We start from the raw sequence: 13572 nt of genomic DNA on the forward strand, positions 1-13572 counted from the left end.
GGCTGCAGCACACCATCAGAACTCCACTGATGCAAACCCTCAAGGGGATGCCCTTGCACTAGAGTGACTGGAGAGATTTCTGTCTAGTTTGTGTTTATGGACATAAAGAGCAAGTTAAACCTGGTTATCATTATCTGGATTCGATATACATCAGAGTCAGCTGGTTTAAAGCAGAACTCTGAGGCCAGATCTGCAATGTTCAGAGCAAAGTCCTTTCATGTAGCCATGCTGCCACCAGTCCCTCTGTGCCTTAACCTGCAAGCTGCCTTCTTTCTAGCACCCTCATTTCTGGCAGGGAAGTAGTTCCTGTTGCCCTGTCATGAGCTGAGGGCAGACTGTGCTTGCAAATTGCAGCCTGCCCAGCACCCCCTGTGTGTGATGGGCACCCTCCTGCCTATCCTTGCTCAGCACGGTCCCTTTCACCCCTGCCTATGCACAGATGGGATTGGTGGGGAGAGCTAACTTCCCCAGGCTGGGTGCCAGAGAAGCAGAAAGCAGTGCTGGGGAAAGGTGAAGGGGGCTCTTGGTATGTGTGTGCAGAGGGGGCTGCTTGTGCTGTTCACGTTACAGAAAGCATCAGGAGACACTGAAGCTTGAGCATTGTGTGACACCTAGGAAGATGTCAGAAGTACTGAGGGATCCACCAGCTGTCCTCAGGAGAAAGACAGACATAGCTGAGGTAGGTGACAGCACAGGCAGAATAATGCACTTGCAGAAACCTGGCCAGCAGCAGAGAGTGCTGTTGGCGAGGCAGTGAAGGACATGGGCAGGCACCGCTTCCTGAAATGCTCAGGCTGAGCAGGTGAGTGCTGCGCAGACCCCGCACGCAGCACTAGAGGGGGTAACGCTGCTCTGGTCAGTCACAGCACATCTGCCTTTGATAGCACGGAGTAGCGCCCAGTTTTCATCGTCACTTTGCAAGCACAGAGAGACTCTAAAGAGACAGAAAGGATAATCTAGAGAACCACAGCACCTGCTCGCACTTTTTTCTTTTCCTTCCTTATGGATCTCCGAATTCACCATCTCTTGTCCCCTATTCCCACCTCTAAGACTAAAGGTCTCCAGTACATCCTTACATGCCCCTCTGCACTCTGGTGGTTGCTGCTGCACAGATCCATCTCCTGAGGCTCCACACTGTGTCTGGAAGCTCTGTGCAGTCTGAGGTACCTTGGGGTGTGTCTGAAGTGGCTGGTGGGCAACTGCTCATCTGCCCTGCTGCCAGAACCTCCTCCATTGCCTGTGGGCCCTTCCTGTCTCTCCCACTCTGGCTTCCATCCTGGCCTCGGAGACATACCAAGAAGTTGAAAATAATCGCCAAAATTTCAAGCATTTTGCTCGAGTTGTGACTGCTGAGAGTTCTTGGTAAAGCCACAACTACTGCAGCAGTGAAGCAAGCAGAGGGCTGGGTGCTGGGTCTGAGAACGGCATAGCTCACTGAGACACTGAGAGAGCATTTTCTTCCTCTCCTTGAAAGGAAAGAGCTGGAAGGAAAATTACCAACTAGAAAAGTATGTTTGTGGGAGAAGGAATCTTTGTGGGTTCAGATGCCTGGCACAAGCAATTTTCCTTAGCTTTGGCAGGTAGGGGCACAGCACAGTGTCACTTTGATTCTGCTGTTATCCAGCCCCACCAGGTGACTGAGGCCAAGGGTCTAGACAGGGTAGGTCCAGTAGGGGACCTCCCATGAGGGAAGGAATTCTTTGAACTGAGAAGTCCTTGCAACTTCTTTTTGTCCCTAATTTTGTTTGGGTTTTTTGTTGGTCTTGGTGGGGTTTCCCCTCCATGCCTTTGCTTTTCCTTCTTTCTGCTATTCTTTTGTAATATTCCAACGTGTAATGCTTTTTTGGCAAAAAAAGTCAATAAGAAAGGAAAGAGAAGTTAAAAACCTTCCACCATTCTGAAGTTCATTCATAGTGTGAGCGTAAACAGACTCAGCTTTAACAACACGGCACACATTCTCCCGTGGCTGCCTCGCTCACTGGTCATGGAAAGAGGAGAATATTGGCTTTTTCCAGAGCGTCATCATGAATCCTGGTCAGTAGCAATGACGGGCCCGGAGTGCCTTTTCAAGGTGATCTTTAAGGCGTAAAGCCTTGCGTGCCCGCCAAGTGGAGCCGCACTCTGCCCTGCGGCGATGGCCGGCACCAGGGCGGTGCCCGGGCTCCTGCCCGCGGGCTCTGCACGGCCCGGCCCTGTGAGGCCCCGAGGCAGCCCGGCCGTGCCCGGGCCGTGAGCGGGCGGGCTGGCCGGGCGCCGGGCGCTGGGCGCGGGGTGCTGGAGCTCCCACACTCCCCTGTCCCTGTGTCGCTGCCCTCGCACGGCTCCCGGGTGCCTCCTGCCGGCGGGCGGCTCCAGTCCCCGACCGCGGGCGGCAGCCCCACGGCGGAGCGGCTGGCGCGGCCTCCCGGCGCCCGCAGGGGTCATGTCCCGCTGTGGGGCCCGGGGTGAGCGGGGCCCGGGGCCGTGCCGAGCCCGGGGTGGGCGGGGCCGGGCAGCGGCCCGCAGTGGCACCTGCTGTAGGGGCCGGGTGGCGCCGGGGTCTAAACTCCATTTGCCGGCGTTTCGGGACACTCTGCCCACCACCCTCTGATGGGATTTCGGTCGGATTGCGAGCCCTTCCAGCGGCAGTTCAGCCGGCCCGTTAGGCAAAGGCACTCATTTGTGCAGACACCTTGCCAGCGGCTCAGCAGACGGCTGTGCAGCGCTCACTGGGGTGCTCTGCGTGGAGCCCTCATTCAGGTCAGAGAACAGCTGCAGCCTGAGCAGAGTTTACTTCCCTAGCCTGACCGTCTTCAAAGTGTCTTTGCAGTAATAAAAAGGAAACATTTTTCCTTTGCAGTTTTTACTTACTCTATTCATGCTGCAAGAGTGACCTAACGAAAAAAAGAGAGTGTTTCTTAGTGCTAGATATAGTAGTCGTTTTATAACAAGTACTGGAAGATAGCAGTAACAGGCTTCAGTCATCTCTGACAGAAAGTCTGTTACTGGTTCTCTTTGTTCTTCCAGATAAGTTATTCACAGCCAGGGCCCCCACAGCGAGCCCACTGAGGCCAGGCTGCTCCTTGTGGTGGTGGCCAGCCCCAGCTGTTGTGCTACCATGAGGCCATGGCTGCATTGTTTAATAATTTTGCTTTTGTTTTCCTTTGCAGAACTGTTAAAACCAGCAGACATTCAGGCAAGCAGACCAAGACCAAGACTGGGAATGCTAAATGTTGCACACTCAAAACCATATGAGCAAAGCATTTTCCTGCCCTCAAACCTAGGGAACAGCCTGCTAACACAGGTAATGATGAAGGATGGGCTGCAGGAACTGGAGCTTGCTGGGAGTCTGGGAAGGGCCAAGGGTGTCTGGCTGATGAGCTCTTTGCCTCTTGGGCGCTGCAGGGGATGGCCTCCCTTCTTCCCCATTACATGCAAGGGAAGGTGGGAAAGGATCTAAGAGGGGGAAGAAACATGTTCATGGGCATCCTCCAAAGACAAATTTCATTTTCTTTGAAGAGCTGTGCTTTCTTTTCTGTTAAGACATATGGAAATTGAGTACATTGTTGCCTACAGTCATGTGGATGTTGTTTTGTCTGTTGTGACTAAGGATTCAATACTGTGTAGCACCCTGTAATGTGGTCTGATAGGGCATCTTCAGTTTGCCACTGTGGACAAGTTTCTTTGATTGCTTTGTGACTAGTGCAATTGGAAACATATTCCAAACACAATGATGGGAAGAAAGGGAGGCCTGTATTTCCCTTCAGTGCTCTCCATGTGATCTCTCTAGATCATGGACCCATGCAGTTTTCTGTGGTTCTTTTGCATACCCCACGTGAAGTAAAAGAAGCTTTCTTGACCTAAAAGGAGCTATTCTTTCAAAGCATGGGGTTTTCCAGATTTGTAACAAAACTATCATTGTATTACATAAAGGTAGAGCTTCTGCAAGTGCAGTTCATAAACAGTGTCATGGGATGTTTTCAGAGCAACTCAAGGTTTGTTCAACTTCCACGGAGATCACGAAAGTCTTGCTGTTGACAATATCCTGCTTTACCTCAAGTTCTTACTCCAGCAGAAGAGAGGACTTCCATGGTCCTGTGTCATATCTGCAAGCACTTCTGGCTAATGACCCATGTCCTTCATGAAGCTGTACCAGGCACTGATTAACCAGAGATGCAGTAAAGTGCTGCATCCTACCTTCAAATTCCTAGAGAAAGAAAATGAATTCATAAGCTTTGGTCTGCAGGTGTCAACATGCAATTGTTTCTATACAGGTGGGAGAGTTCAATTCTCTCCACTGGCTGCATTCAGGGTTTTCAAAGATCTCTATCAGCATTTTTCAAGCCTATACACACTTGAATTGGAACAGTAAGAAAACATCCACAAAACTCAAGTGAATGGACTGGGAAAAAATCTTGAAAAATTGAAGTGGAGATCCAAGAACTGTGTGTGTCTGATCCATTCTTGCTTTTCTGTGTTCTAAAAATTTTGTACCACGTTGAGCAAAGACACCGATGCGGTGTCCAAACCAGGGGAGATGTGGCAGGTTGGATCCCAGAGGTGCATGTACCACTCCCCTGTAATGCCTACTGCACTTCAAAGGCAGATTTTGTATTAGCTTTGAGACAAACTGCAAACTCCAATCCAGCCATGGACTTGCTGCAGAGAACACAACAAACTTGTCCATGGGTATAGTGACTTTCCTCTTTTCCAAATGATCCGGCTGGATGGGAAAGGAAAATATAAGGGTTTTACACTAATGTGAGCTCAGTGATCTGGGAATTTGCTGTATATAGTGTCTCTGCTAATTGAGTTGAGTCGTAAAGACCATCTCCCCTCTGCTCCTCCTGTTCTTTCCAAGCCCAAAAGGAGGAGGTAAGGACACAGCCTACCTGCTGTGTGCAGGCAAGCAAAAGGGGAAGAGAGCACCCTCATTTGCTTGTGTCTCCAACAGCCTGGACACCAGCAGTGTGGAGCTCACCTTGTCCTTCCTCCTGGCAAACCAAGCAAACCAGCCACTATTCTGAGACACATTCTGCTCACCTAGATTTAGGAACTCCACACAAGGGTAAGTAAGACAAAAAGAGTGAAATGGGTCTTCGTTTAAGGGATCTTCAGCTACCCCCAGCCCCAGTTTCTCAAGTTGGGAGTTCATCCCAGTTCACTACATGCTTAAAGTAGAGATCAACTCTTCCTTCCTGTTCATGCAGCTCTGGGAAAACTAGTTGTACTTTGTTCAGAGAAGAATTAACAGCAACCACTAACATGGTCAGCTCATTCCTACCATCATCACTGATCTTGATCTGTCAACTCCTTTTGCTGCTTATTTGCTGGCAAAGAAACTCAAACCAAAGGTCCTTTGGGAGACGCAAAGACAATAGAAGGAAACATTTGTCTGATATCTGATGTTACCACAAAGAGCTGGCCAGTGCAAATAGAAATATTGGACTTACTATGGAAAATTTAATGGGGAATATTGCAGGAATAGAGCCTGTGCTTTGAAGGGCTTATCTGTTCCCTAACATAGACTCCAACTGTCCTGTCCTTTTCCAGCACACTCCTCCCCCTGGAGGAGGGTACTGGTCACAGCATCTCCCCAGTCATTCCCTGTTTTCCATTCCCAATCCCAATTTCCAGACTTCCAAATTTAAACAGTGCTTCTCCTCTGAGTAGTCCTGATGTGAAGTACAATTTAATCACAAGACACTGACTGTCCAGTCCTTCCTGGAGTTCTCCCTTAGGTGCATTTTGGCTCTTCCCTCTTGCACAAGAAACATCCTCGTTTACTCACAAGCTGCCACTGCTCTGTGCAGCTGGTGCTTATTATCAAGAGGTTTATGAGTGAAACAAAACCTAGTTATAAAAGAAGAGAAAAATGTGGATTCCCTGGGGCTGGGCATGAGGCTGTGGGACTGTCTTAAACCCCTGGAGATTAATTTCTGGTTCTGCAAACAAGCTCTGAATGAAAAACTTTGCCTGCTGAAGCCAACTACTCCCACCACAATTTATGTGTAGGAATTCAACATATGTGAAGGTTGTGTCTCTGGAGGTATTGTGATGGACCACTGTCACTGCAGGAAACCTAGAAAAAGTGACATAGTAAGTGAGCATAAATTGGAAAAATTAGGCTGTTTTCAGTGAATTTACTGTGGATTTAGTAACATTGTGTTGTCGTTTTATAAATATTCAGATTTACTGATTAGCCGTCCAAGCAAAGGGGTTTGCAATGGACACAACTGCAGATTGGGGGCACAATTATTGTGAGTACCAGGAGATCTCATGCCACAGCACCATCAAGCATAGGGTTGCGTAATTTGAAAGTTTGGGTATCCATCCCTATTGCGCTAATCTGAATTTGTTTTGCAGTGGAACTCACACAGGAAAGATAGGAATGGCTGGTTTTGAAGTGGAAAGACAAAAGATAGCACAAGGGAAAAGGCACACACATAGAGGGTGTGCAAGAAGTTTTTAAAGACATGTTCAACAACTGGTATTCAGATGTGAAGAAGAAATTCTGCAGTAAGCACAGGTAAGACAAGCTGTTCTATATAAGGGGGGGGAAAAAAAAGGTGGTTAGGAGCTAACAGCACAGACAGTCTATTTTCCCAGAAGTTTAGAACTAAAGTGTAGAAATTTCATATACAGAAAACCAGGAACATAAGTTGCCAGTCTCCTCCAGGCCAGAATTGCCACAAAATGGCATTTTGAAACTAAACAGATATAAGAAGCTTTCTCAAATACTGGGAAGCAGGACAGAGATGGTCACAAAGCTAACTTCAAGTGTATCCAGGATGCTGTTCCAATGGACAGGTAGTGTTCAAAGCTGGAAATTTGAGTCCAAATATATGCATAGCAGGACAACACAGTGTGCAAAAAACACCTAAAGGAACACTGCAAACGAGCCAGAAAAAGACTTGGTAATGTACTGATCTCAGGGTCCAGAGGTGTCATTACAAAATAATGAAGTGTGGCTTCACTTCTCCTTACTTGAGAACACACATGCAGATTACTGCAGGATGCATTAACAAGCACATGTGTACCTGAGACTACAAAAAAATGTAACACATGCCAAGCTAGCAGCCAAATGTGGGTTCAAGAGTCACAGACGGTAGGGGAAGACTGGGTCACATTAAACTATGAGATCTTGTTGTTAAAAGATGAGCAAAATTGGGAAATGCAAGAGAACTGTTCATGTTTTGCTGAGTTTTCAGATCTGAGTCTGCTAAATTAATGTTTTAAGTAAAATAACACAATTTTATAATATGTTTCCAACTAGTCATTTTACAGCTTTCCACAGATGGTCTGAAGTATGTATGAAAATATAATACAAATGGAAAATTCCATGCCTTTAGAACATCCTTATGTGCTCTCTCATATGCACCTCCTGCATGTCCAGCGGCAATAGTTTAAATGTTGAAATTTCATGACCACTGTTGGTTTTGTAGTGGTGAAATGAAGCTGGAGAAGTGGAAGCAAAGGAAACAATGCAAGAAAGAGTGATGTTTCTAGTAGGAAAACAGAGTGTGCAAATGCAAGGGACTTGCAAGGAAAAGTAAAAGAATCAGAGGTGGTGATGTTAGCAGCACTCAGTTCATCTAGAAAAGGCTGAGACGCAAGGTGGAGAGACACCCATCAGGAGTGGGGACCAGCAGAGCTGTAGATGTTAGCTGAAGCCCTCCAGACAGATGAGGTGGTCTCCAGAAGGTCACCCAGGAGACATTTTGTCCTTCGCAGGGGAGGAAGGAGAAGATAGGCTTGCTGGAGTTTCCCGTGTGGAGAGGGCAGGGAACAGATGAGGGCAAGGAAGGATGAATAATGTGCCTGTTGTGGGAATAGATGGAGGTCACTGGGGTCCTGGTCCAAGGGTCTTTGTGGAAAGAAAGAAGACAGCAGAGAAGAAAAGCAATTCCATAAGACAGGAAGGAGTACAGCCTCAAAGGGAATTTGCAATTAATGACAGTAAAAGCAGCAACACAATCAGAGGGATGAGGACAGAGATAGAGGAGTGAGAGGCTGTAAAACTTAATGGTGCAAGCAGTGGAATAAAGGTATAGATCAGGGTTGTTAGGCTGAGGGGAGAGTTAGCTGTGGTGCTGGCTGGATTCTCCCATTCAGAGAACAAGGAACATAAAAGGTGTGTAAGGGTGGGATTTAGGGACAAGGAGAAATTATAAGGTGCTTACCTTGGAAGTCTTGATAAAGGAGCCTGGAGGAAAGTGAAGATTTGGAGCTGTAAAAGATTGAGTAAGGCTAAAGGAGGTGGCAGAAGATACAGTTCCTGATGTATTTGGATAAGTAGGAGCAGAGAATGGGTAATGCTGTTGACTGTATAAGAGCCAGGGAGAGTAAGGAGAGGAACAAGCCTGGCTCAGACCTGGGAGAAGCTAGCAGTACCCCTGCACAGAGGTAGAAGAAAGAGAAGACCTGTGTGAAGCAGTAACCTGAGGTGGTAGGCAGGGGGTCTAAAGGGAAGGAAACTATAGGAGAACTGAGAGAGAGGATGGAGCAAGAGGTGTTAGGAGAGAGCACATAAGATGTAAATAGTAGGGAGATAAAGAGGAAGGAAAGGGTAGAGCAGTGTAGCAAAGCTTTGTGTGGATGAGGAGTGCAAGAGAAAAGGGGATGGGAGTCAAACAGCAGCGGTAGTGTGAAGGTGGAAAGGATGGAGAGATGGAATTATTCGAAGGTGGGAGGGAAGAAGAAAGACAAATGAATAGGCAAATTATAACTAATGCAATAATTAACTACTACAGCAGTAATCTGATTGTCACCCAAAAAAGAGGATGAGGCAGGGAGTTCGTGAGTGAGGGGGAGGCATGATCAGGCTGGCAGAGAAGCAGAAGTGGGCTGAGCCCAGTGGGGTGCAGAGGCAGTGTGGCAGGGAGCAGCAGGAGCAGATGCTGGGGCTGTAGTTCCTATGGCAACATACAAAGGCAAATGCAACAAGTGTGCCGACGTGGCTGCAGGGGACAGCTCGGTGCCTTTCTGTGTCACACTCCCCAGGGTGGGAGTGGAGCTGAGCACCATCCCTGGCCACCAGGGCAGCATGTCTCTGCCCCTGCAGAAACCAGCACAAGTTACTGGCAGGTTTTGAGGCCTGGCCCCCTCACTTCTGTGAAATGAGTGTCTTGTGCTCTCTTTCTCCAATCCTAGGAATCCCAAAGCACAGCAGAGTGAGAGTGGCTGAGCATCTTGCCAGCAGTGAGGCGCCTGTGTGCCGCATGGCGAGGGGATAGCTCTGCAGGGAGTGATGGGAGAGTGAGCATCCCTCCTCCTCATGCCCACGTGCCATGGGGCTGGGGGCTTAAATCTCCCATCACCTGGCTCAGCATGGTCTGCTGCAGCTGGCACATACCTCCAGGCACCTGCAGTGTGTAGGTGCCCTCTAACAAGGCTGTCATAGTGTGAGGCCAGTCTGCCTACAGCAGGCAGAAAAAGCACATGGCTTTCACAGGCTGGGGCCTTATTTTTTACTCATAAATTCTGGCAGAGTTTTCCCTTCCTTTCCTATAGCATCTCTTGTAATTAATCAGCAGTTTGGGTCTGCAGCTACTCCACACCATTGTGCTCATGTCCTACACCAAACAGCTGGAGACAGAACATAAAGGCAAATTTTCCTATTGCTCTGACGCTCGGACAAAAAGAACCCCTGCGGGGTGAGCAGCAAGGATGCAGCTCCATTTATGCTGCTCCGCCGGAGACCCATCCGCGCCCCGCAGCAGCGCTCGGGCTTTCCGCGGGTTCGCTTCCAACAGCAGAGGGAGCTCCGGGAGAGGAAGAGGAGCAGGCGAAGCTCGGCAGGAGCAGCCCCGGGGTGGACGGAGGTAACTTCAGGCTGCTCCGCTGCATCAGGTAGGGAGCTTTTAACAGCGTGAATGGATGAGGGGAAGTGGGGCCTGAGAGCGGGAGTAGTTGAAAAGCAGCCACCATGGAAACAAAATGCCAGGAGAACTTTAGGTATAAAAAAACCATGAACGAGACAAGCAAAAGATGTGTCTGAGTGCTCTTTGTAAGATTGAAGACTTAGGCTAACTTAGGGCATCTTGTCCTAAATAGCTGTAAGGAGGAAGAGGGTATCTTAGTTATTTGGAGAGTGTTTTTTGTGTATTTAAGTGCTAAAAGTCTGGCTGTATTTTTTTCTGAGGAGAATGCCCTGTGTTGAACACCGTTGTCACATCAAATTAATTTCAGAAAGTTTCAGTGACACTTTGGGAAACTCTGGTGCATGGGTTCACACCAGGATCAAAGGACAGCAGTGAATGTGCCTTTGTGGCAGTGGAAATGCACCCATTGGTAGCTGATGGCCATTTCTGCCACACTTGGGATGACAGCAATACCAGCCAGCCACATCACAGCCCCTGCAAAGCCAGATCATGGCTATGACTCTAGCCACAGAGATCAGAGCAAGGAAATAAATATGTTGGTCTTTCCATCCCTTGTTCTCCATGGTCCCAGGTGCAGCACAAGAGCGGGCATGATTCATTCTACTGTGTCTGGGCAACCCAAGGGAAAATCGCCTGCTAATTTCAGTTTCTGATGTCAGAATGTATAATTAACCTGACAAAGCAAAACGTTATTTTAGGTTAAGGCGTGATCAGACCTTCCTTCTCCCTCTACCTATTTCTAAATGGTAATAAGTTGAAGGTGTTTGAAGCTGGGGGAGGTATATGTTTTGTGGTGGCTATACAGTGTTGGCAGTGAATTTGCTGCTCTTATGCCTTCTAATATATACAAATATTGCCAGTGCTTTCTCCAATTAATTTATAGTCAAGTTAAATGCAGAGAAAACAAAGTTTTTGGACATTACAGTAACCTTCTTCCCTGTCATTGCATGTGTGTGCAACACTTCTCCTTTGTATCAGTGTTTGGAACAGGAGATGAAGCAGGTTTTGAAATTAGCATGCTGAATGCCGTGGTGGCTGTGCATAGGAATCACAGGAGTACTTGGAATCTTTAAGGTGTGTAATGTTAGATTGGATAGTGTGATGCAAGACTAACAGTGGATATTTAATTGTAGAAGCTTTAGTGACTGAAATACTTTGGTTTACAGTTACTGTATTTGAAAAAGTGCTGGGAAGAGGATTTCAGAGGTGAATTTATATCATGTTGTTGCTATGTTTTCCCTTGGGTAGAATTGATAGAATGGAGCAATTGATTTTGTTTGATCTATAATATGTACATATAACTGGCAGAATGCATTGCATTTAAGGTAGGAAGATTAATACAGCCCATTTCAAGCAAAATCAACTTCTTTTAGTGCTGTGTTGGCAAGTCTGCGTCCTGTAGGCTCCCAGGCACAAAAAAAAAAAGGAAAAAAAAAAAAAAAGCAGCCCTTTTGCAGTTCTTGAGGTGGGAAAAGAACTCCAAGTACCTCTGGTCCCTGATTAAGGAGCTCCATTTTAAAATAAGAGTTCTATAGTCTCCTTCTACAGAATGACTAGTGGTTTCTATGCTCTATGGTAAAATAGGAATGCAGAGAGAAAATGCAGCATATAAGATATAAATATCACACCCTTATCCCTTTTTTTTTTTTCCAGGCTGTTTTTGACTGGTATTCCTCAAATTTGCTAGTTTTTGGTGGTTGGGGGATTTTTGTTGTTGCTGGTTTTTTCCGGTTTGGGGTTGGGTTGGGTTAGTTTTTTTTGGGAGGGGGATGTTTGTCTGGATTTTTTCCTGATCTAGTTGGGTGAGTCCTTAATCTTTAGCCATTTGAATGACTGGAGATCAGTCATTTGCAGGCTCAGAGCATTTTGGTCCCACATATGTTCTTTCTTTTTCCTCCTGCTGCTCAGAAAGCTTTGCCCAGCTGTGCACCTCATTACGCCCTTGTGGCTAGGCTATTTTAAGGAAACTTATTCCAAAGGAATAACAAAATCAGCAAGGTCTAACTATTGTACCAGTGTGATTGGGGAAGTGAAGGTTAAGTGCTAGCACAGGCACAGCTCAGCACTCTGAAGATAACTGGCTTGCCATTTCTTTAAAGGCCACCATTGTCCTAGATCCAGGTAGGGCACTTAGGTTTTGTGTCACTCCGTTCGCACATGGAGCCACAGCCATTTCACTGAGAAAGCCAATTGAGATCTGAAGGGGAAAGAAGGGCTTTCAGGCATGATTTGAAGAAAGAAATAACAGACTGAAATGTCCCCGGGAAAGCAGGGAAACTGTTCCAGAGAGCAGGGCTAGACAAAGTGTGACACCTGAAAACTTCTTTTGGTCTTACTGCTAATTCTGATTATGACAACTTTTAAATTTTTATTTCCTGTTCAGTCTCCATGTTAACATTTAGTAATTGTGGAAATGGTGTTGAGCGGAAGAGGCAGAGATCATAGAAGCAGTAAAGTGCAAAATTAAGCAAACAGGAAGAGCTAAGTAGATTAAGTAGACTGGTACAGACTGACCCCTCTTCCCAGCCCGCTGGCTCTAAAGATCTGAAGGTACTCAGCATCTCAGCAGTGACTCCTGCCTGGGCACTGAGTATACAGACCCATGTTACCACAAAGTACATTTGACTGACACAGGCTCTATCTTGGGCTGGCCAAGCAATGCACAACCATATTCTTGCTTCTGCTAAAGTAAAGTCCTGCCCTGGCAAGCTGCCAGGGTGAAGGGCAGGTTTGCCTGCAGCTCAGTTTATGGCCTTCCTGCCATGCCTCCCATCTCATATGATGCTGTGTGTTTTGTGACTTTATAGTCCTTTATTGATAAGTACAGAATGAAACAGATTGGCCATCTGTTTGTATATCCACTGGATGACATTTTAAAACTCATGAAAACTAGGTCTTCTGTGTAATCAGAAGCAGCCAGCATGTGTTCCTGCCATCACTTGAAAAACTTTGCTGAGCTGCAGTGTGATAACACACACTGCTTGCAATGCACACCATCATGGCTGCTGCTCTTGTTTCAAAATACAAAGGTACTTGCTAAGAATGAGGCCTCATCCCCCAAATTTTTAGAAATGGAACTGCACATTGGGTGGCTGACATACTATTACAAATGAAACAAAGGAACTGGTGAGCACATTGTGGAGTTCTGGGTGTAAGTAGAAACTGCTGTTTATCTAAAACAGTCATTCATTCCTTTTTTCAGCACAAAGACGAGGTAAGCAGTGATTTTTTTTTTCCATCCAGAAAGTTGAGAAGCTGGGAGAATCCCAGCCAGAATAGGCTGGCTTGCAAGGCCTTTAAGAGTCACTGGGTTTTTAATACAGAGGCTGCTGTGCCAGGTGTTTGAAGATAAGCATAATAGCAAAGTATCTTCAGAAAAAGTGGTAACACGGGTCTGGATAATTGTTTATAATGGAGTTATATGGAGTTATATAATGGCAAAGAAAGTTGGTTGGCAGGAATTTAAAAAAAAAATTGAGGGAATTACAAATGAACCTAGTAGGGACAGGGTTTTGCAATGCTTTTGAAATTGGAAAAACATAATTTTTTTCCTTTTCTTCAATATCTTTGGGATTGTCAGTAAAAATGTATGAAAAGGAAGACTGATAATTCGATTAGACTTTCTGAAAGGTTTGGCAATTTGTCCTGGTCATGGGGCAGACTGAGCTCTAACAGTCTGGTAGCACAGGATCACAGCCCGGGGGCTTCT

This window comes from Serinus canaria, chromosome 8 (assembly GCF_022539315.1).
Source record: "Serinus canaria isolate serCan28SL12 chromosome 8, serCan2020, whole genome shotgun sequence".
Lineage (NCBI taxonomy): Eukaryota > Metazoa > Chordata > Aves > Passeriformes > Fringillidae > Serinus > Serinus canaria.